General features: G+C 34.7%; 1 long non-coding RNA gene across 1 annotated transcript; it reads right to left on the bottom strand.

Annotated features, from left to right (window-relative positions):
- Nucleotides 1-21,414: 21,414 nt before the first annotated feature.
- On the bottom strand, nucleotides 21,415-22,707 carry LOC131544905 (uncharacterized). Its single transcript, XR_009272269.1, has 4 exons — nucleotides 22,574-22,707; nucleotides 22,131-22,232; nucleotides 21,984-22,034; nucleotides 21,415-21,788 (listed from the first exon to the last, which is right to left on the bottom strand). It is a non-coding gene; the product is annotated as an uncharacterized LOC131544905 (long non-coding RNA).
- Nucleotides 22,708-25,975: the final 3,268 nt, after the last annotated feature.

Genomic DNA, 25,975 nt, shown 5'->3' on the forward strand with positions numbered 1-25,975 from the left:
CAAACAATAAATAACCCTGAGTAAATATATAGAAAGTAATCAATATGCCATTTTTTAAGTATTGTAATTTATGCTCTGTTATTTATCACTTATTCACTTCAATGTGTAGAAAGTTATTTTGGTATAGCATTTGACTTACCATTAGTTACCTGCTTAAAGGGATAGTTCACCCAAACATTAAAACTAGCATCATTTATTCACACTCGTGTTATTGTTAACTGAAAAATAAAATAAATAATAATAATAATAATAATAATGGGGGTTGGAGGGGTAAAATAAAATAAACAAATTACAGTAACCTAGATGCAAAATTCATGAAGAAAATTAAGAAAACTTAAACTATCATTAAAAGGAAAACTATATATACTGTATGCAAGTTTCAGTACGAACATGTTTCAGTACGCACTTTTTTGGAAGTCTGTTGGTAAGACGTCAGTGCCAAAAACATAATTGTAAATGCAAATGTAAATGCTACTATTTACCTCACTGATCAAATGTGAACTTGTATATTTAGAAAGATTGATTAAGGTGCAATTACATTATTATGGACTATGAGCTAGTAATTAGAGAAATGTGCTTAAGTGCTGAGATGTAGGTGGTGTTGTACAATTTCTGCCTCTGAGGGACTGTGTCTGATTCTTTTGACCTTTCAGAGGACATAGAGAGAGAGGAAACCTTCACCCTTTTAGTCCTGTTACCTTGGCTACCAGCCAAATAGCCAATCACCACTATGGGTTTTGTTTCCCACTCCTCCTTCCAGTACCATTTTAGCCATCCTAGCACTTCCTGGGGGTGTCTGACATGCTGGAATGCTGGATTGACAAGCGGATATGTTTTGGTAGACAGCCAACATTTTACACATATGGAGGAACATGCTGGAAAAAAAGAGGATGTACTTTCTCAGATCATGTTTGACTGTCATTACAAAAACACAAATACGTGGCGCACACAGTGTAAGATTTATACCAGCGATTAGGCTTGAACTGCCTCAGGAATGCTGTTTTAAGAACATCTTTTTTCACTCTCTCCGTAGTGGGGATGTCAGTCACACTTTATTTTAAGGTCCAACTCTCACTATTAACAAATCATTAACCACGACTTTTGCCTCAGTAAACTTGCTGTTTATTAATAGTTAGCAAGATAGTTGTTAAGGCCCAATCCCAGTTCTATTTTATACCCCTACCCATGCAGAATATGTGCTAATAAACAGCCAATATGTCAATAATAGGCATGCTAATAAGCAACTAGTTAATAATGAGAACTGGTCTCTATACTAAAGTGTTACATGGATGTCTGATAAGAGTCTGTTAAAGACAATGAAAATAATCTGTTTTATGCTGAACATTTTTTATAAGCGTTCAGAAGAGTTTGTATCTCATTATCATTTCTATGCATACATGCCTGAGCTCCGTATCATGGGTAGAGATCTAGAATATGGTTTGTTGCACCTGTCACCAGTAAGTCTATACAACATTAATTACTTGGCTTAAATGAACAAAGACTTTACAGAATATATACTCCTGAGTTAGAGTGAAAAGAAAAAAAATTGAACAACAAAACAACACACAATGCATAAAAGACAATGCATAATTTCAGGCTACTTTAGGTCTGTTGGGATGCATATGACATTAGAGTGCATGAGGCAAAACAAATGATTTTTTCTCACATCACTGGCTCTGTTCAGTAGTACTGCATGTGACAGATGCAGCGACTAGCAATGGCCTAAAATTTAAATTATATATCAAACACCAATCAATACCATATCAGCATTGCATTTGTATTTTTCTAAGCATAACAAAATGCACATCATTTATAAATAGTGAGCTGCTGTTTGGTACAGTAGCTACAGCTTGAGTGTAGTTAAGGTTAAAGAGTCAGCTGGATAACAGCACAAAACAATTTTTTCACTGTCTACTCATACTGAACTCATCACCGGTTAAAGTTCAGCTAACCAGTCAAGTAATTCAGTAATAGTATCTATCGTGTTAAGTTAATGCATTAGTTAACATAAACTAACAGCGTTTATTAACCTTTGTTAATGTTAGTTACACATAATGGCCACATTTTATTTTAAGATCCAGTTCTCGCCATTAACAAACCATTAACTATGACTTTTGCCTCAATAAACTGCTAATAAGTACTAATAAACAGCAAATATGTTAATAATAGGCATGCTAATAAGCAACTAGTTAATAGTGAGAATTGGTCCCTATACTGTATAAGTGTTACCCATATAACAAATAGGGTTTTTGGTTTGTTTGTTTTACCTGACTTGCACAAATACATGCATATGTGTAACCATGGGTAATCATCATTTTCAGTTTTGTATATAATGAGTAGAAACATGTAAATAATCTACTCATGAAAGAAGCATTTACTCAATGAAAGTGAATGAAGAAGAATGTCAGCTCTCATCAAATGTCAAATATTTTCAAATCTTTTCCACAACATAAGTGCAATATTATCAAGTACTGAACATATATATATATATATATATATATATATATATATATAACTGAATATATATACTGCCCGCCCCCTCATTTTCTCAAGTGGGCTACAAGTGTTGTTCAGACTAGCAAAGTACACATGAATGAAAGAGAAAGAGACGGAATGGAAAATCAAGAAGAAACAAGGCATAGAGTAGGATGGGATGAAGGGATATTTCAGGGTATGTGAGAGTGATGATGAAGAGAGAATGTGTGGGAGTGAGAAAGGGAGAGGTTGCCAGGTTGGAGAGGGGAGAGGAGAATAAGAGTTCAACTAACAAGAAAAAGGAGACAGTAAAGCAAGAGGAAAGTAATTAGTGGCACTCTAATCATGGAGGACAGACACTGAACCATGTCCCATCAACAGGTAACAAATGAGCATGGCATTCATAAGATGGATAGTGAGGAAGTCCCCTCCAGGCAAGAGAAGATTAATCATGGAAAAAAAGAGACGGTAGAGAAATTATGTTTTGTTGCTCGAAAAGTTAGAGTCAAATAACACTTGTAGAATTTGCCATAATGATCAAGGTATCAGTTTGAAGGATATTTGTTGTGTCTAGTTAGCAACAGCCGAGTGCACAAAAACTTCCAAATCACAGCCAACACTGTTTGTTTAAAAGTTGGAACTGTCCCGATTGCGAGAATTTGCTCTTTCTTTATGTTGTTTGCCAACGTGATCTCATGATAATTCGTATGTATTTTATGTAAAATGTGGTTCTATAAAACGTACATTTACTTACGTTTTTACAGGCACTAAAACGTACAATACTGACGTATTTTCAGCATCTAAACGTACAAAACTGACGTATGTCGACATCTAAAAATGAATCCTTATGAATATTGAAATTGCGGCATTAATTTTATTAGTTGTTTTTAGTTGTCATATCAATTACCTTGTTTTCAATTGCGTTATTCAATTGTACTCGTTTACTTAATATGAAATGATAACATTTTGTTTTGTTTACTTTACTTTGTTTACAATGTTTACTTTGTTTGCCATGGGCCACAAAAGGCGTTTTCTCCGACATGCTGTGACTGACAAAAGAACAAAAAAAAAAAAACCCACCAAAAACGCAACATAATTACGAAATGAAACAATTTTATTTGTTCGCTGGGTTTCACTTTATTTTGATGGTCCCTTTAACACATTCTATTCACTATAAGTAATGTTACACCTACATTTCTATTAACATTAGATTGTTAGTAGTGTATTAGTTGACTGGTAGGGTTAGGGTTAGCTTAAGTTGACACGTTCTTGCAAAGTTACTTAAAGTCAGTAGAATATCTGTTGGGAGACCAACACAATAAGGAGTTAGTAGATATGAAGCAGACAGTCTACTACTAATACTCTTATGAGAGTTTGTTGACATGTAGTTGCAACATTACTTAGTGTCAACAGAATGTTCAAAAGGGACCATCAAAATAAAGTGTTACTGTGCGCTGTAATCCAGATCTTCCGAATCCATACGACTGTGAGGAACAAACCCAAATCCAAGCCTTTATTCGGCGATCTTCATCTCCATCCCGAGCAGCGAGTCAAGTGACCGTAAACAGCAAAGCACGTGCTGACTGATGCGCTCCTTACGAATCCAAATGTTGCCGCTTCAAATGACAGATTTTACTGCAGGATAATCGAATGCTCATTGGCTCTGACCTGCATTCGTTACAGATTGCGACATGCCGTGTTTCTGGTGTGGTGTGTTTGAATGATGCAAGTGCACGCCTTCACGAGTTCATGGAGAGGATCGGGAAAATAATTTGCATAATATTTTCAGTGATTAACAACATAAATTCTTCTCTGCACTTCACATTCCGCCACTACTGTATTCCGCCAGAGAGGACTACGGCTGCATTTGGATTACTTTTGGTAGTGCTTTTGACATTTTTGCAATAAATAAATGATTGTAATTGCATTTATCTGTCTGTCATGCTTTTCTTATATTCTACAGAAATGTTTAGGTTTATAGGTAGGAGTGGGATTAGCAACTATAAAAATATTTTAATGGTATATTGTTACTAAAATGGTTTTCCTGCATATTTCGGTCAATTGCGTTTTTTATCCTTTTATATTCGCTATAAAATGGGTAGGTTAAGGTTTGGGGGTAGGTTAAGGAGTCTAAAAATCTAAATTGCTTATTAATATAATGATAAAAATGCATATTCGCTGTAAAATGGGTAGCTCTAGGTTTGGGGGTAGGTTTAGGGGGTCCAAAATCTAAATCGCTTATTGATAAAATGATACAATTGCATTGATACGAATATCTTAATGATATAAATGATATGTAAATATTTTTATGTTTTTTTAGCTAAAAATACGTATTGATTTGTACGTTTTAAACATTGAATTGTACGTTTTGGCATCAATAAAAACGTACAAAAATGTATGTTCTGTGCTTGTAAATGTTATGTATTAATACCTACATATAAACATGAGACCAGGCTGTGTTTGATGATGTCAAGAATACGCTTTTGAACAAATTTAGTCCAGAAAGAGAATCATCTTGTAATTGATGCTCCTATTCTGCGATTTTTTAAATAAAGTGCACACCAACACAACAGAAAACAAGAAACTGTGAGTCTTTAAATGTGGAATCTTCCATCTTGTAGTGTGTGGCTGTGCGCTTGGCAAAACATGAATGTAGATCCTCAATGTAGTCAATTCTAATGGGAATGCTGTTTTTTTTTCTCTTTCTCTCTTAGGCATAAAGCAGGTGTGCTATTGTTTGGATCATAAACCACCTTCCTCACTAGCGTAATCCAGTCATGCGCCATCCTAAACCCATCCTAGACAAGAAAATGAAATGAAAAGCAAAACACAAGTGAGTCCCATTTGAGTGACAAATGTTCAGGCACCATCACACAGCCCCCAACTGCTCTATTCATTTTCTTCTGCATCCTTGAGTCACAAATATTCACTTCTTGGTATCTGTTCTCCCTGTATGGGAATGGTAGTATTGCCTGCGCGCATTCGATAAGTCCATTTTCTACCACCGACTTTTCCGTCTGCCACAGCTGATTTCACAAATGATGGGCCAGCGGTGGCAAGACAGCAGGGGTAAATGGGAAAAGATGAGGCTTTCATGGAGTGCCTGGCACCCCCACCCTCGCTCTTGCCTCATAAATAACAGTGTCTGATTAAAATATGGTGAAAGGGAGCGGAGTCATTTAAAGTTCAAAGATTCTTACCTCTAGCCACTGTGTGTTCTAGTTTGAACAGGTTGGCGTTGAACACCACTTGGGACTGAACCCATAAATATACACTGTCCTGCTGGCTCACACACATAGATAGAGTACATACAAACAAACAAACCCAGTGGGCTACAGCATAGATTCATTTTACTTCCCAACTACTAATATGAACTTACTATTCTAATGAAATATCTTATATTCACACTCACACAAATAAACAAACACTCTCACATTCTGAGCATCACTTGAAATGATTTGTTTATTCATCTCCAACTGTGTCTTTATCCTCAAACAATGACCATGCTTCTGAGAAATTTGTTAGATCATTTGTGAATGCTTCAGAAGGCATAGCAATGTCAGACATTGACAAATAAATAAATAAATGATAATAATAATAATGTTATTATTATTATTATTATTATTATTAAATAAATAAATAATGCTTTACATACAACTGAAGTAATTTCTGTTTCTATTCACTAATTGAAATTGCAAAAATAATTTGAAACTGGTTTTCAAATCACTCTACATGTCTGCCATTTGTTTGTTAATAGTTCTGCCCCAAACTCACACCATTGGTTGAGCCATTGTTGCTGTGTTGGTCTGGTAGAGATGTTTAAACAAACTTCATCCTAATAATAATAATAATAATTATTATTATTATTATTATTATTAATTTAAAGCATTTAGTCAGTAACATTTTAAAACTGTCAATATATTAAGGGTTAAATATAGATTGTTCATTTAATATTTACATTTATTAATGATTTCCTCACGCTTTCTAAATTTTATATTGACTTAATGTTTACATGCTGTAACAAAATATAAATTAATATGCATAAATGTGTTGGTTTTCCATATAAATCTATACTTAAATTAAAACATACACTTTATTACTGCAGTCAAGAAATGTTATAGTTATAGAGCTGTTCTTTTTAATAAATAAATAAATAAATAAAAATAAACATAAAAAACATACACCTCAGTAAAAAAAACATACACCTCACATCTTACACACACTTCATCTTTCTTCAGCTTGCACCAAACATAAATAATTCCAATATTATTAAACGATAACCCTCAGCTGACTGATTCATCAGTTCAGCTTCCATTAAAAGGATTTGAAATCCCACTCTTTAATTTCCTCTCATCATGCAAACAAAATAGCAGTTTGAGGCTCATTACACTCTATCGTGATTCAATGATCCAAAATCAGCACGCACACACACATACGCTGACAAACATGAATCTGAATTAGAGCCAAGAGCAATTTTGACATATGAATGGACAACTCCGTCATATCCACACATACTAGCTCCACAGATTCAGATATGTGTAGTCCTCCGAGAACGCTCCGATCAATTAGCAGTGAAAACAAATGCATCCAGTGTCTGGCATGGCTGTAGGGAGAATCACAGTTGGAGAAAAGGACATTATCCTCAAGTAAATCCAATACATTTCATCACGTCTTCATTTAATGGGCTGGAATCGTTCGGATAGAGGCTAATGGAATGGAAAGGAAGTGAATGAGGGGAGAGGGAACGAGGTGGGGGTGTAGAGGATGGTACTTTCCGGTAATGCTGGCACTACTGGCTCCAAAGGTACAGCCTGTGCTCTATAAGGGGAAATATGAGAAGGTGTTATTGCTATGCTAGTGCTGACAAATGCTGTAAGTCAACTAAATGGTCAATTAAAGCAAAGCCATATATGCACACTCTGTTGATTTAAGCTGATTAAGGAACCATGTGTACTTTTTATTATCAGGCCCACTCCATATGTCTTCTCTACATTCTGCATTCTCTACAATACCTGTGTAAACATGCCACAGCAGTTCCATAAACTGCATAACTTTTACTACATCCATGATAACCATAAAGAAAAGAAGAGATATCACGACAAAAATAAAAGATGCTCTTGTTGGATTGTGTTTCAAAGCCCTGCTAATTTATAGAAGCTGGCTGTGTTTGGCTCGCAAGCACTCCTCTGGACGGTCAGTAAATCTATGCTGTGCTCATTCAGAAATAAATAAAGAAGAAGGGAAAAATGCTCTCATGCACACCGTTTAATTAAGGGCTTCTGGGAATTATAATCAACGCTATGAGATACAGCATGGTGATGAAGCATAAATCCATAGAGCCAGCAGCCGACGGGCCCCAATCTAATGTGTTGGCAATATTGCTCATCCAGCAAACAACTGCAGTGCGTGGTATGCGTTTGTGTTGCAGTGTGTGTTTGTGTGGACTGAAGAGTAGATTGTGTGTGTTTTGATAGCTGATTATAATTATAAAAGCATGCATTGCAACTAGTGCTGTCAAAATTAGCGCGTTAACGCAGTCGATTATTTTTTTCAGTTTAAAGCGTTAAAATTATTTAACGCCGTTAACGCAGGGGCGGAGCCTAGGGTGGCTACCCCACTCATAACTGCTATTATTGTCTGTTTTTTTTCTTGTCAAGAAGTGCATTTATTCTTTCGCATAACGTCTTTACAATCACATCAATCCGGAGACGTTTCAGACGCGCTCTCCAGTTTCACCTCAGTAGCAGGCGTGAGTCAAACGAGCACGGAAACCGGCGGGCGCTATATAGCCTGTATCAATTCATATCAAAACGCGAAATAAACTACGTGCATGCAATGTCGTGGCATGAAGTTACCAAAAAGGCGATTAAAGGTGCCTTAAAACTATGCGTGCATGTAATATGTTATATATGAGTTATGTTAAGAACATGTTGAACTCTGAAATGGTTTTCAAAACTGTCCTGGAGCATCCCAGCATTGTCTCCCTTATCTAACACACCCGATTCAACTCGTCAGCTCATTAGTTGAGACTGAAATGGGTCAGAAAAGGTGAAGAGAGTTGTCAGATCCGCATCATGTTCAGCAGTGGCAGCTCTTAAAGAAATATCAGCCAAAAACAACCTAATAATCAGCTGCTGTGATGTCTGTTCATCAAGAATAAAAGAAAAGAAGAAGAAGAAGAAGAGGAAATCAATAACTTTTATATAGCTATAAGTAAATTTAAAAGTAATGCATTACAATATGTTACTCCTTTAAAAAAAGTAACTAATTACGTTACTTAGTTACTTTTTATGGAAAGTACTGTGTTGCATTACTTTTGCGTTACTTTTTAAAATATGAGCAGGGCTTGATTGTTTGTTTTTAATATAAGAAGTTCTAGTTATAGCAACTGTAAAAGCCCTTTCACACCAAAAAGTGTAATGAATAAACCTCAGGCTAAAGGTAAAGTAAATTCATGTCTGTACAGTACAATACAGGAGAAGAAGGTTCAACACTCTTCAGCAATAAATAAATAAACAATGAAGCACAATTGTTAGTTTATCTAAAGTCATTTTTGCTTTTTAGTATGGTTGAACTGGATCATGAAAGTGTAGGGTTTAATATGTAAATAATTTAATTTAGCTCAAAAGGAATCATTTATGATTTTATAGGGAATTTGAACAGAATCACTGTTTGCGGCTGATCACTGAGTTGGCAGCGATTCACTGAACGAGCCGTATAACATTAATTCTGCACTGGATATTAAAATCCAAAATATAGTGAAAACACTATTAATAAGCACAGTAACAAGATCGGCAGATTAAGACATTAACTTGTAAGCACAAAACACAAGATACTTCTCTTTTCAATATAAATAAGACTTTATTTATATAAACCTAAGACATAAACTAATCTAACACATGAACACACACATTCACACGTTGCAGAAAGAGAGAAAGGATGAGTTTAGAGAATGAGAATGTGAAATCCCAAGTTTATAGCAATATGTGCTATTGCATAGACCTGAACAACCATCAATCACTTAATTAACCCTCGCATTGAGTTTCTCAATGAGGCTAAAATTTATATTAAATGCACCAGCTCAGTTAGACCTGAAGGTTACTTGCTTGCGTTGCCTTTGTGTTACAGGGATTCCCTTTTGTCATCGTCGTCATTGCAGGAAAAGGGGTTTCCCAAGTGCTGATTGGCTGGAAGTTCAGTAGTCATTGAAGTGATGTCTTGGGCGTTGGCTGAGGATGCGGAGTTGGTCTGGTTGAAGTTTTGAGGCGGTCACAGGCTCGAGGTGAACTCGGAGACAAGGCGTGGCGGCAAAACTTAAACTGAGAACACGAAACTCGCAACGGAAAATAAACTAAAATAAAAGAAAGAAAGGGTGTAACGAGACTAGGTGGTTTTTCTTCTCTTCGTGGTGTTAAGTAGTAACTGGTCTGTAGGCCAGAGCACGCTCAAAGAGCACTAAAAAGCAACGTCAAAACGCGGTGGCAAAAAGAAGGGAAGAGAGACGAGAGAGAGAAGGGAAGATTTGATGGTGTCCTGAGTTTTTAAACTCGGCTTCTGGACACATCCCATCTGGTGTCTTGACCAATTAGATAGGCTATTATCTTATCTAGGGTTGTTCCTTCCATCATAAATCAGCATGTTATCAGTCACATGGTCTGAATTTTACACACTCTTGCAAAGTATACTTTTGGATGTGATTTCTATAACCAGAATATGATACATTTGACAAAGAATCAGTTGGAAGAAATGTTTCAAGCTAGAATTATCAAACTCATACATACCAAACACGACTAGCCCTTAAAGTCATTCAATAGTTATTAAAAAGACATACATAATATGTGCTTAAAACATGATAGTCTAATGTGTGGTTATATACATAATATAGTGTTATGCCTAGCAATGTCCTTTTAGGATGATTTTATGTGCATATGAAAAAGAAAGTCTCTGTGTAGTTCTATGTAGGACATAGGGACATGTTCGGTGAAGACCAGAGAGAGGTTAAAAGGTCTCCTAAAGAATTTCAGTCTCAGTCTTTGTCTTGTATGTGTGGGGGAAAAGTCAATCTAAAGAAGCATGTGATTTCTCTTGTGGAACACGTGTGATGACCATCTCTTTGACCATTAATCTTGATTATTTGCCCCAAATTTGACGATCTCCTTCCTGCGGTGGACTTATCAATAAGTGTTCTTTTGTCTTAATGTTGCAAGCTGTTCTGGAAGAGGCTTGTTGGTTAGGCTTCCTTCAGAGGTCGGAGCTAGAAATCTGATTTATGACGTTGTCCTGTTTTCTTGGGGCCTCTCTGGAATTTCGGCTCCTCTTGTTTCGATGTTCTGATCGAATCTTAAATTTGTCTGACTCGTTCTGATCCTACAAAAGGTCAGCAGCAAAGACATTGGTTAATAAAATGGGATTAGATACATTTGTGTCATTTAACATATTTAATTATTGCAGGTTTGCGTCATATTCTGAGTTAGCATTTCACTGTCTTAATTCATTTTGATGAATACTAAATCTGTTTTTTTTTTGTTTTTTTTTTCTTGTTTTTTTTTGCGAGCGGGATGAATTAATGCACATTCACATTTAGTCTAGAACTACAGTAACATCATTTTCACACAAAAGGCATCTGTACTTCCGATTTCTCCCAGTATGGGAACAGCAGACTTGTCAGTCAATAAATGGGAAAACAAAGTAACTGGAGTTACTTTTTTTTTTTTTTTTTAAAGTAACTCTTTCTCTTTCTTGTAAATTAAAAAGTAATGCATTACTTTACTAGTTACTTGAAAAAAAGTAATCTGATTATGTAACGTGCGTTACTTGTAATGCGTTACCCCAACACTGTAAGTATTTATCTGTATTTAGTTTAGAATTTAGTGTTTGATAACTTTATTCAATTTCTGTATATTTCTGCTGAGGGGCACAGGTAGCCTAGCTAAATATAACATTTATTATAATGGGTTTATGTGAAGATTGTTTTAACTTCACTTAAATTAGAAGTTACTTTTTAAAGTCTAATAAATGTTAAAATTGATAGCTCTTAATTATAATGTAATGTTTAATGGCTATAGTCAATGGTTAAATATTAGCGGGGGGAAAAAATCATAGGGAAATCAGTATTAATTGGTATCAGTGATACTGGCCTTCACTCGTAAAAAAAAATGCCATTAAACAAATATTAAAAATATGTTGTTTGTACATTAATTTGAAGATTGAATGTGAAATTATTGCAATATAAAAGTATATTTAAAAACTTTAATGTTAGGTGGGATTAATCGCGATTAATTTCTGAAAAAATGTGTGATTCATTCTTTTTTTTATCGATTGACAGCACTAATTGCAACACATGCCAACACATACATAGACCTGGAGTAACATTGCTTATCTTTTGCATTTGTATGTTTTCATAGAGTGCTGAAGTGATGAAGTGATTTTTTTAGGCCAACCCGGAAGTTTGCATCACCCTGGTTCTCTTGACAAAAACCAAATAGGATTTTTCCATTAACTTTTGGATTATTGCGAAAAACAAGCTCTATGACCAACAGAAGTTGTGATTTTTTTTTTACTCATCATGATCATAATCTTCAAAAATGAAAACAAAGTTTATGAATTTTGAAGCCTAAATACAATAAACTGCTAAGATAAACATATAGGCTATAAATTAACTACATCACATTGTTGCATCACATAAACATTAGCACTGCTAAGCTTCCCAAAAAAATTAAAAATAAAAAGTCATGTAATGAAAAGTTTACAAGAACACAATTATAAACACAATGAAGCTAACTAGTGAGTAGATGAGTTTACCTGTTTGAAGTTTGTCTCAACGACTTCTGTGCTAGTCACATTTAGCCATTTGTTAGCAACCACCTTTTCAAGACAAGTAAAAGTTTTACAGAAAATTCTGTCATCAATAAGGTATTTCGTATAGACAAAAAAAGTCCAGGGTGCTCAGAGAGTTCAAAAAATATATATCTGAAGGTGCTCTTTGGGGTCGGGAATTCCAATGAATGTAAAAAAGGGAAATCCAAGGCACTCTTCTTCAAAGTCCTTTAAAAAGCCTTTATTTTACTGGCTATTTCATATTAGAAAATATAAAATACATGGGGAACAACCCACGCGTAGCGGCACAAATAGCCTTCTTCAGGGTGTTCCAGGTATTTCGTATGTTGTAGAATAAAACGTGAAAATGTGTGTTAACCATAGACCTTATTCCAGGCTTCAAAGAACCCATTGATTTTGGGATGATGGAAACAGAAGTACTAAAATGCTAACTTGTTTCCGGATTTTGGCCTACAAAAATGTTCCATCCCTGCAGCACTGCATTTGCTTAGGTCTTCACACTGGTCAAGCCGCCATTATTGGTAGGGTCTCCAATGCTATTGATATCTTATGACCGCATCCAGTGTCAAGTGACATCAACCGCACTAGTGCCTTATGAAAGCATACACTGCCTCAGTCTAAAGTGCAACGGTTTGACAAAATCTGTTGTGACACAAATGTCACACCATGTAACATGAGGTAATGTTACTCCACACTTTTTTTTTTTGCCAACAATTCTCCTATTAATCCATGTAAAGGTTTTATGGCTGTTACTGTATATTCTGTCATTTAGGACAAACTCATTTTATTCATATGTAGATGGTTGAGTGTGTGTGTGTTTCCTTACAGCAAAGTTAAGCAGCTCTGTCAAAGCACTAGAGTGAGTCATTCTGGATTTGCTGATGTTGCTGCTAGCGTCTATAAAAACAAGCTTTGCTCAACACAGACTTGAGTAAGCACTACATTACTTTGCCAGTAAAGCCTTCAGAATGTGGAACAAGAGCCCAATTAGCAAATTGTAGTCGCTAAGCGTTTGCATACAGCCTTACATGTTCTCTAATAAACTGACTAGTAATATTTGTAGTGGAAGCAAGCTAAAACATCAGCAAGAAGCTGAAATGGACTATTTAAACTGGAGACCGAAGCCATTAGGCTGCATTATTTACCTCTGTCGGGCTGTATGGCTGCCAGATCATCACTATGGAGCAGAATACCTTGATTATCTATTAATTACTTTGTGTATTATGCATTATGTTAGGCTAATAGACCAACATAACTTGGCAAATATGATCCATTATGTTTCCATATTCATTAAAAAAGAAATATCAACAATCTATGTTTATGTAAATAAATTAAAAGTAGGATTTAGCATTATTGGATACTAATGCAGACAGTACGCCACTAAATATTGCTGCTCAAGCTAAAAAAAAAAAAAAAATTTCTATAGTTGCAAATAAGACAACTAGATAACATTATGAATGTAATCAATTATGCATTCAATTTAAAATTTTTACTCTTAGTAATCTGGATATTTAAATAGCTTTATGTATTATTTTCCGTTACAATAATTTTGCTTCCACTTTTAATATAATACTTTTAATATACTTTCCTCTTTGGATAAAAGTGTCTGCTAAATGACTAAAAGTAAATGTAATATGGAAACTATACTATTAGCAAGCCATCTGTAAGATTTTTATTATTATTATTATTATTATTATTATAGACAAAATGTTTATACAACATAATATATACACAAAATATTTTGACACATTGTACGTGGGCAAGTAGATTTCTCTCAACAAATTTAACAAGTTTCACTCAAAAAAGCTGGTTTAAAAAGTGAGATCTTATAGCTACTAAATAAATAAATAAATCATCTAATATATTCTTTTTTTTTTTTTTTAATGGATATGAAATACTTGGGATTTTAGCCCATTTTAATGTGTACAGTTACCCATGAGAATACCCATGACTTACCCATGAGAATAATGTGAAATTACATCAATGATTAAAAAATAAATAAATCTTTCAGTTTATGTACTGTAATTAAAGAGGAGCCAAGTTTGGATTTGAATGAATTAATGCAATGTCAATCTCAAAAGTAATGTTGCTACTTTTATCTCCTTTTTCCACGATTTTCCTTTTTCTTTTTTTGGCTGCATTTTCTTAAACCACAATTTTAGTGAGCACAATTTGTTCATCACGTTTGGCAGGCTCTCAAAATGGTAATTCCCTTGAACTGCATTTTGCAACAAAAATGACATCTACACTGCAGTGCCATGGTCAACAATATCTACGTTGCAGTAGTTTACCTGGGCTAAGAAACTGCTTAGAAGCATGGCTGATTCACACCGGTTATGCTTCAAAGCCATGCTGATTTCCTGCCTTCTCTTTGTTGGATGCTGCCTGTGTTTCTCAGGCTAGTAGAGCAGACTGGAGACTCTTTCCTGTCGAGTCTCTGTTGGACACCAAATCCAGGAATATAGCAGAGTGCCTTAAACTTACAGCAAAGCATTTCAAAATACAGAAATCAAAAACCAAACTGCCCCTCATGCTGGTTCTAAAGAGAGCTTGGCCAGAATAGTGTGATTTGGACTGGCAGAGTCCAACAAGCCCTTTACATTTTACAGTGAAGTTCAGAATGGATGCCCTCACGAATGACCATGCTTGTTGGCTACTTTAAATCTATTATCAGCCAAAGTGTTACAAAGAAGAAGGGAATTCAAATGCATATTCAATACATACTAAAAATATGCTTTCTGCAAGAATGGATGCAGGGATTATGATGATGAATTAGTATTATAACACTGTATTATAAATCGAGATCACAAGGCTAGAGCTGCTCTGCAAAACAGCCAGACATAGTTTCACATTATCAGCATATTTAGGAACAGGATGTTCTCAGCAGGACTGCTGAAAAAAAAAAAAAGGATAACAACTGGACCTTTTGTCCCAGGCCCAGGTTTTTAATGAAATACGTTAAACAAAAGCTATACATACTTGCTTTGGTGGAATAGTCTTTGAATAGAGGGAAAGAAATCTCTGAGGTTTTATTAAAAATATAATGATTCGTTATTTAAAGATGAAAGCATGGGTTTGGAACAAAATAAGGGTGAGTAAATAATGATTGTTTCTTGTTGAATAATTTGGTTCTCTTGCAGACCAATTTTATGAGAAAATGTAACTATTTTATGAAGTGGCAGTTTCATATGAATTTGAACAATGTGATTTTTAGAAAAACGAGTAAGCATGAAGGTCCACCCTAAACCTAAACATTAATGGGGAGTAAGCAAGTTGTATTAAAACGTACAAATGAGATCCATAGGCCTACGAATTGGCCAACAAAACCTGAAATGGATACAAACTTCCATAAGAGCATGTTTGTTCATTGATGTTACCTGTCCTTTTGGTGAGTTTCTTGTCTTGGTTCTTGATCGATTTTATTCACGTCATGTCAAGTCTACTGTTTTGTTCTGATTCTCCATTTTTATTTATATAATAAACTGGGTTCATCAACTTTGATTCACCTGGGTGGAATCCCTTACAGCCTTTGAACTCTTGCCTAATATTTTCCTCCACCTTGTTGCTTAAAATTTCTGATCGGGGTGCGTTTGTTAGCTAGCATCGTTAGCTAAATATGATCACATAATCCACTGAACTCTATTGATAGTGATGGAGCTTCCAACCATAGTTGCTTTCGGGAAACAAACCCTAGTTCAGTTGTTAATCTCATAGACAACAATGCTTTTCCACTTCACACCTCCACATAAGGATGCATCCTTCGTGATTTCCTGTTATGCACAACTGCACTTTTATGTTCTCTGAAAGGCTTGAACTCGTCTATCTATACTTGTGCCTCCCCTCTCATCTGAGTCCAATTTAAAGATGTGAGAGCCCAGTGGTTTTTATATGCACAGGATGGGGGAAATTATTTGTCAAAGTGAATGTCATCTAATTTAGCCTCACCTAAGCTGGTGCGCTGATAGGATCTGGCCAACTGGATTGAGCTCGGGTTTGCCGTCCAAATATATCGTTCGTTGGGTAGCCTTTTTAAGATCTTAATCTAGCGAGAGCCTTGCCCCCCTCCCCGCCCCGTCCCCCACCCTTGCATTTTATTACATGCGGGCCGCTTGACTAATGCACTTCAGCCCTGGCTAGCAGCCACATGCCAATTTATAACACGGTGACTCAACCACCTCCATGCATACCAAGCAATGTCGATTAGTTGTATTGGCATATGAGCATGGTCCCCTCCCATTTCTCCGTCTGTTTCTCACCAATAAGGGACGCAAATGTAGCTTAAAGAGCCACGCTGAAGGTGGAGGGTATGAATCATGCATATGTAAGCATCAAATAAAAAGAATATAATGTATGAAGGAACGAGGGGCAAAAAAGCATGCAACGAAACAGCACAAAGTGTGTGCGTTCGAGCGAGAGGAGAAACACTTATTAAATTGCTGTGCTTGAAGCTAAAGAAGGGTGATGTTGAAGACTGGGTCACCTGGTGATAAAACTGAATCCATCAATACAATGACTTGAGGGTGTGAAGAGCTATGAGTGAGTGCAACCCACAGATTACATGCACACATGTGCAACATCGTGAGGAGATCATGACATTAACGATTGTCAGAAGAGACGTAATTATCCTGTTTTTGCATAACGAGTTCAACTTTTCACTTTTGTTTATAAAAAGAAATTCGAGAGAGAAAGAGCAGCAAACACAGAAGGAAAGAAAAGCTAGCGTGAAAAACATTTTCTCCAGTTGTGGAAATGTCACCAGTAAGCGTTACTGCATTTTTATGGTAATGTGATTTAATGAAAGCCCATCACCTATTTTTACATTGTCTATTTCTGCCGGCGTGAAAATGTCAGCATTTTTTCCCCAGCCACGACGCGCCGTGGCTTGGCTCCCGATCAGCTCCTGCACTAGAACAGATGCATTTAAATATCAGTCTATTAGTTAAATGGATCGTCCTCACATGCAGCTGTCAGTTGTGTGAGGCATCTGGGCCAGGCTCTTAACAGTGTGCCAAACTTTCCCCTCTCTCCCTCTTTCTCTATCTATCTCTAACAATGTGGAAAAAACATTATGTTCTTCAATGCTAGAATGATATCATAAAACAATACATGGCTAGACTGCTCCACTGAACATGTAACTTGTCTAACAAAGACTTGTTGTTGATGTGTGTCATGGCGTACGGTTGACTTGTGAAATGAGAAAGCGGGATGTTTTTTAGTCGAAAATAAATTGCTATTTCACTTCCATTTGATGTTTGCAAAGGTTTTCACATGAAAAGCTTATAAAAATAAGATTAAATATAAAATAAATATCTAAAAATATCAAATTAAATATATCTGTTTTCTTTTCTTTTTCTTTTTTTATTTAATCTTTAATTTAATAAATGTAATGTATTCTTATGGTGGTAAAAATAAATTTTCAGCAGCCAGTCTTCAGTGTAACATGATTCTTCAGAAACCATAGCATCAAACCATTCCATTGACCATTGTTGACTGCCGGAAATCTAAATGAGGAAGTCTCAACTGATTTTTATATTAAATCCCTATATCCTGGTGTTTCTTTTTAGAAAAAAAGTGTATTGTTTGTTCTGTTAGTATCTTCTAATTAATTTGTCAGGCTTTTCAGTAATAAGTGGAGGGAAATGATTGCTCCAAAATAGATCATGAATATGGCTATAACCAATTTCCTACTTCCACATTCAACTGGAGCGTTTCATTTGTATGATTGAAAATACTGATTATGTATAAATGTACTGAAGTACATAATCCTGTCTCCCCTTTTTCTCTTAGAAAGCTAACCCAACAGCTCTTTATGCACAAAAAGCCCACTGACGGCCGAACATCATTCTCCAGCCAACTCAGCTCAGAGATGGTAGCAGCCGTAATCATGGTGAATGTGACCCCTGTGGTCAACAAGCTTAATCCTTAGGAGAAGAATAGCATAATTAACGTTCCTGTTTCCTGCGTAGTAGACAAGAGTGCCATGGTGGCCTCCTACTCTCGAACCATAAAGAGACAGTTAGAAGGGCTAGTTGGATGAAGATAAGTAGAAAAGGTCAAAAGTATAAATATAGCCAGTAGTGTGCCAAAGGCGGACGATAGTTTTGGTGGGGGAATAGTTGTCAGTCACTGAGGCTGATATGAAGCTTCATTAAGTGTGAGTGATTTTTCCAAAAAAAAAAAAAAAGTCAGATTTTGTTGAAGTGTTACTAAAAGATATCTGCCAATGCTGTCACCTCTCCTTCACCAATGCCTTGTCACTCAAAGCTGTAGACTTGATGTAATTGGTCATGTCTTGTCAGAATGGCAGATATGCCTGAATGGATGCCAGACAACAAATAACAAATAAAAGAGTGCAGTTATGTCCTACTCAGAGCGATAAGGTGATATCACCACCACTGGTTGGATCAATGTGGAGTTTTTGGATTTCTTTTGCACTGGTATTTGTTGAAGTAAACACTAACAACTAAGTATAAAAGTGGGCTAAATAATTATACATTTTGTAAGCCAATGTGTTTTAGCCTTAAACAACCTTCTTCAGGGTACAGATCCACAAAAACCTAATTTGTTATTGGTGTTTGTTAACTGTTCTGTTTTTGCTGTGATTGCAAGAAGTACAAATTATGTTTCTATGAAAAATGGATCTGTACCCCAAGGAAGACTGCTTAAAGTGGAAAAGCATCATTGGCTGACAAAATGAATGAATGAACGAACGAACAAATAAATATTGTTTAAATAAATAAAACATTGTTTTGTTTTGTTTTTTGGAAAATGATGCTGCAAAATTCGGAAAGAAAATTTTTAATTGGAAAAAACTAACAAAAAAAAAAAAACATCAAGCTTGAAAGCTGACATATTGTTGACAAATATTTTTCTCTCCATAGATCACACTTCTCTCTGTCTTGCTCTGCTCATGTTAGTGATTTCATTTCCATGACAATGTCATGGCCAGTTAATAAGGAAAGGGTGGTTGCGTCATCAAAGTCAAATCATATATCAGCTTGTTACCCATGAATATAAATAATCAAATTAGATGATGGTTTAACAGTCCGTGCACTCCTTGATTCCAGTGCCACAACCTGTCAAATATGTTTTCTGCCTCATGATGATATCACATCCATGAAAACATTACCAAAGCATGGAGAACAAAACACATTTCTGAATAATGAGGATTTAATAAAGATCTCTCACATGCAACTCAAACAAAAAGAGAGAAACTCATGATTGGATCATTTGTTGTTGAGAATAAGTGAGAGAAAATATTTCCAGCACAGTGGTGGTTGAACTACAATCCAGCATCATAGGTTAATTACATATTCAAGCTTGACTAAAAAGTAATATTACACAGAATTGTTTTACACGTATGGTCTGTTAATGATGAATTTTCTGAATAGGTGATGCCACGCTTACAGACACTAAATTGTGTCCACTGGCTTAACTATTCCATCTGAGTCTCTGTGCTGAACATGTGTGTGGCTGAAATTGGTCTACTGCTAATGGTGCTTCTGCTCGAATAGGTGGTTGACCAGGAAATGTGTGTGTGTGTGTGCGAATGTGCATTTTTGTGACATATGAGGACACAAATTTCTATAATGACATGGGTATGACATAGGTATTACAAGGAGAAGGTGACATATGAGGACATTGCCCCATGTCCCCATTTTTCAAAACGCTTATAAATCACACAGAATGGAGTGTATCTGAAATAGCAGAATGTTTCCTGCAAGGGGTAGGGTTAGGTGTAGGGTTGATGTAGGGCAATAGAAAATACGGTTTGTAAAGTATAAAAACCAATACAGCTTTGGAATGTCCCTACAATTCACAAAAACAAACCTATGTGTGTGTAGGCCTGAATGAGAAAGAGAGAAATAATGTGATGGTGTGTTGAAGTGAAGAGAGGTAGGAGAATGTGAAAGTGCAACCAGATGACCATGAAAACAAAATTGTGCACAAAGGAAGAAAATAATTTTTATGTAGGTGTTTTGTGCTCCAGTAACTGTATTATATTTTAGCAATAGCAAACATTAATCAACATGAACTGTGCTTCAGCCTAAAGAATTTGAAAAACATGTTTGCATAGGGTTGTGCCTAATATTTATTATTTTAAAACACCCTGATTAGCCTACAGGTCTAAACTGCTGTTCACTAGTCTTAACTGACTACTCTGTTGAAATGAATGAATGAATGAATGAATTAATTAATGATTTTCAATACAGCAGTAGCCTAAAGAGTGCATACCCAGGTGAAAAAGAAATATATTTAAATTGTGCTTTTTCAGACACACTTAATATATTTATATTATACTATACTAAGTGCATATTAAATGTATTGTTTTGAAACAACTTTAAGTATATTAAGTGTATTTCAAGATATGTTTAAGTTCAATTTTAGTCTATTTGTAATATATTTAATATATTGTAATTGTGTTAAATTGGAACCACTTTAAGTATATTTAGTGCAATTTAAGTGCATTTCTTAAAATACATTTAAAATGTACTTTTAATACTTCATGAACTACAGGTAGAATATATTTGAAGCATCGTTTTAATGTGCTTCAAGTACATTTCAGTTGTATTTCAGCTCATTAGAAATGCATTAGCATTACACTACTAGTATATTATATTTATTAGTATTATATTTTTCAGTATATACACACACGTACACTTTGATATGTAGAAAACTTTAATGTATTACATATTGTGTACATTACAAATATTCATACTGTATTCATAAGTACATTATTCAAATCCATACATTCATAAGTACATTAAAAAAAAAAGTACAGCAGCATATATACTTTGGTGAAAGACAAAAAATATACTATTAAATGTATTAAAAATGTACTTAAAATACAAGTATGTTTATAGTATATTTGTATTACTACAAACATACTCAAGTACATTTTAAAACATTATACAAAAAACATTATAATAAATGAAAAAAAAAAGACAAATGCTATGGAAAAGCTATCTTATCCATTTGTAGAAAATTTCAGTTATACCTGTATTACTGAAAACTTAAGAATTTTACATCAATAAATAAATTAAAATTACAATGCAATTTTCTGAAGAAAAAAAAAAAATTACAGAAAAACTAAGTGCAGAAGTGAATAGATGTGTGTGCAAAGACTGAAAATGATTAAGTTCACGCAACAGAATAGGGAGGGATGGAGGGGGTTTTGGAGGTGGACGAGGAGATGGTGTAGGAATGGTGAGAGGCAAAGGTGCGGGATGATGGCAGGATGTGGTGAAGGGATGGTGATGGGAGGATGACGATGATGCCCTGGCAGCTTAGATGGAGTTTGGCACATGGCACAGACCCAGAGCATCCCAGTGCTGACAATACATGGCGGAGTCGAGGGAGGGAGGAGCCAAGATGTAGATGGAGGGCCGATGGAGCTGAGCGTCGTCGCAGGTTCCGGAGACCTGGGCACAGCCTAGTCGTCCTGGCATACAATATTTTGCACAAGTGCCTTGCAGCTTTAGTACAAAACAAAACAGAAACAAAATTAGATAATGGATTTTTACATGAATGACTGAAAGGAAGCACAAATTAGCCACCTGGAATGGACACATTGCTAACATTTTTCTTCAAAGATTGACCGAATCATCCTCCATTAGGCCTGATTAAAAAATCTCTATAACAGAGGTGATACGATATTAAAATATACTTACTATTCCTTTGCTTGTCTCTGCACTCAGATTTCAGTTTGTCTTCTATAGCAGCTGATATGAAAAACAACAAATGTTAATATTTCTCACATGCACAAAAAAAGACAAATGATGATTTGTTTTCTATTTAAGAATGACAGAACAATGTACCTGGTCGGAAATATAGTCAAAAACCTTCCCAGCCTCAGCAGTTTCAGATGTACCGTATGCTCTTACAAGCAGCTCTTCTTACAATTTAATCTTTGTTCTTATCTGTAATGAGAAATATATATTAGAAAATAAAGTCGATAAGGTTGTCAAGCTTGAACAAATATAAACACCAATCAACCAACAATACCACAGTTGGGTGATCAGCTCAAGACAAAGTAACTGTATGTTCATAATCATGGTTTTTCAAAGATCATTAACCTCATTACAATGAAGCCAAATTGTTCAGGAAATCAGAAATAAATACACTTCATGTTGCAAATAAAAACTGTTAATGTTGTACATGTTATAATGACTAATTTTATTTAATTTATTTTTTCTGCCAATGCATTTGTCAAAAACACGACTGGTACAGACAAATAACGTTAATTAAATACAAATCTTACCTGAAGTCACAGTGAGGTTCCAACAGCCAGACGCCATACACGCTTGCAGAAGCTGGTAAAAATAAGAACATACCGCTTTATGCCATGGTCTGTCTGAATACTCGACTCTTATTGGCTGGCAGGTGTTGATTAAATTCGTTGAACTGCACAGGTAGTTCCAGGTCAGTTTAATCACGTTCTATATTAATGCGCTTCCTATAAACATTGGTAACCATAGTAACATACAGTTACAGTTGTAATACAGACGAAAATAACCGTCATTTTTATCGTTCCGGTCAAATATTGCAGCCCAAATATTATTAACATCTTTAATATGTGAATGCTGGCAAATGACCATGGCATAAACGGGATAATCAATGGCTAGCTGTGCATTAAACGATTTGAATGCACTCCGCTGCGCGTCGGGTGGTTCTTCGCCTCCACGTCATGCATTCAAATCGTTTAATGCACAGCTAGCCGTTGATTATCCCTTACATATTTTCTAATTAATTTCATAGTTCCCCCAAAACAATTTGAATTATGTCATCACTCACTTTTATGATGCTCCAAACCATCTAAGACATTCGTTCATTTTCGAAAGAAAAGCGGATATATTTTAATGAAATCTGAGATATTTATGTTCCTCCGATGAAAAGATTCATCAAAGATGTTCACGTTTCAAAAAGTTAATCGCAAAACATCGCCAAAGTAATCCATATGAATTGCCTCGTTTCCTCCAAGCGCCCTAAAGAGACACGATCACTCTATATAATACTGTTTAAATTTAGACTTAGATGCACATTCAAAGGACATTTGCACGCACATCATATCTGATTTACTAAGCTCTCTGCTGCGAGCTCATTATCATACAAACCAATCAGAGCCGTTCAATGGCTCTGGAACCAATCAGGTTTAGTCATTGTTGTTTGAATTTAAACACAAATAAACGTTTTTTTTTTTTTAGTTGTTGTTGTTGTTTTTTTTTTTTTTTTTCAGATATGATCCTTGTGGGAATTTCAGAAATATATATTAGAAAATAAAGGCATCAAGCTTGAACAAATGTATAAACACCTAGCTTAAAACAATTAATGTGTCATACTGAACCAACCAAAGTAGCATAACCCATATTAAACAACATATTTTAAATATTGCAATGGTTAATAATATTTGACAAAGGTTTGTACATTGTAAATGTTAAAAATGTTTTTCAAAATATCCTACTTTTCCAAATATTAAAATTATAAATACATAAATAGGCTATTTAAAATATAACCATGTGTAGGCCTACTGCAATATAAAGTACATTAAAAACCTACTAAAAGTGTAAGCATTTTATGTTCTTACACAAAGTACACATAAAATATACTTTAAGTAAGGGTAACATAGCCTATGTTTTCTGTAAATACACTAAAACGTCACTAAAAGTATGCTTGTGTTTAGTATATTCCTTAAAAGTGTAACTAATAATATATTTATTAACATAGTATTTCTACTATACTTTTTAGAAATATAGTAATAGTGTGCTTGTGTTTAGCATATTCCTTAAAAGTGTAATTAAGCATATATTTATTACCAACGTATTTCTAGTATACTTTTTTTATAAATACATTTAAAATATGCTTGTGTTTAGCATATTTCTTAGAAGTATAACTAAGCATATATTTAATACAAAAGTACTTCTAGTATACTTTTTAGAAATATATTAAAATGCAATTCAATATATTTTTAACGCACTTCAAATAAGCATGTTGGGAATACAAATGTATTATAAACATACTACTTGAATTTCAAGTATATTTTTAATACATTTAATACTACGTCTTTTTCACCTGGGTATTATTACCATTAATTATTAATATTAGTATGTATAAGTATTTATTCATAACCCTAGTTATAATAACAATTCAGAATCATTCACTAATTCATTAACTTTTTCTGTTGTGTATATTGTTATGACAGAAGGTGGTTACCGGATATAGGCATAGTATCCTTTACTCAGAGCTGGGTAGCAACTGATTACATATAATCTGGATTACGTAATCAGATTCCAAAAATTAAGTACTTGTAATTAGAGTAAGAATTAGAGTAAAATTTTAAAATACTCGTAATCAGACTGCAGTTATTTTTTTATGGATTACATTATATTATTCACATGATATTATTCACACAATAGAAATAAATTATTCATAATTTATTGATTCTATCTAATTCCTCTTTTTTATATTTTAAATGTTCCTTTCTAAAATTGTCTACCGCTTATATACACTCAGAAAGTCCAGTTTTGTGTACATTTACACAGAGATGTCATTATTCAGGTGGTGACAGAGGATCTGACCACTGATTTCATTTCAGGTTTAAGAAGTGTTTCAACATTGCATCAACTACTGATGAACACATTAATTTTTATTTGAATTATCACTCAGTGGGTTATTTAACCATGTTTTATTGAAAGGCTTTTGTCTTTTAACTCATTAAAATGCACAAATTAGCGTTATTTCTAATTTGCAGACATTCTCAAACTTTTTGTCATCTGAACCTCTTTCACCTAATATATTTACTGTAAAGGGGTGGTCAATCAGCAATTCAGTAAAAGACAATATCTCCCTTTGCATTGAACTTTGAGCATCGTAACTTTGCAGATGTTGTTTATGCTCAAATAGCAACATTACACACTAAAGTTAAAAGTGAAATCATAATAAGTGACCCCTTTAAGTACCCCTGATAATTATTAAAATATTTATTTTAAAATAAGTATCACATTTGCATGTTCACGGTTCTCTGACATTGGTTAATGGTCATATAGCGTGCAGGTAAACATAAACTATTTCATCTTTTTTAGTAAGTGTATGATTTATTTTAATTTTACATTTTTATGATTTAATTACTTATTAGCCTTTCATTAAACTCATAAACCCCCTGCAGTTCCTTTACGAACCCCAGTTAGGGAAACCTTGATATAATATAATGTTGTTAATTACAATGAAAGGAATATATTTTCTCACTCTTTGCATTTTTACATCATTATGGAACAAGATTATCCTGTTGAAATTAATGTGATAAACGAGTTAGGACAAAAGTAATCTAAAAGTATAATCAAAAAGCAATCCGATTATATTACCTAAAATGTGTAATGTAATGGATTACGTTACTGATTACAATTTTTTTAATGTAATTTGGAATCAGTAACGGATTACAGTTTGGAAGTAATCTAGCCAGCTCTGCCTTTACTTAACACATTTGAGTAATTCACCACTAGTCTGTTTCCCTCTCCGGCTTCTCCACCATGCAAAACACTGAGGTCCAATGGCTTGCATGTCTAGAGCACAATCAGTACCCAGTAATTAAATTTTTTACCCGACTCTTGTCTGCATATCTTTTTTTTTCTTTTTTTTTTGCAACTGGCTGTTCCTCTTGCTGTTATCC

The sequence above is a fragment of the Onychostoma macrolepis genome, chromosome 07 (genome assembly GCF_012432095.1).
Source record: "Onychostoma macrolepis isolate SWU-2019 chromosome 07, ASM1243209v1, whole genome shotgun sequence".
Taxonomy (NCBI): Eukaryota; Metazoa; Chordata; class Actinopteri; order Cypriniformes; family Cyprinidae; genus Onychostoma; species Onychostoma macrolepis.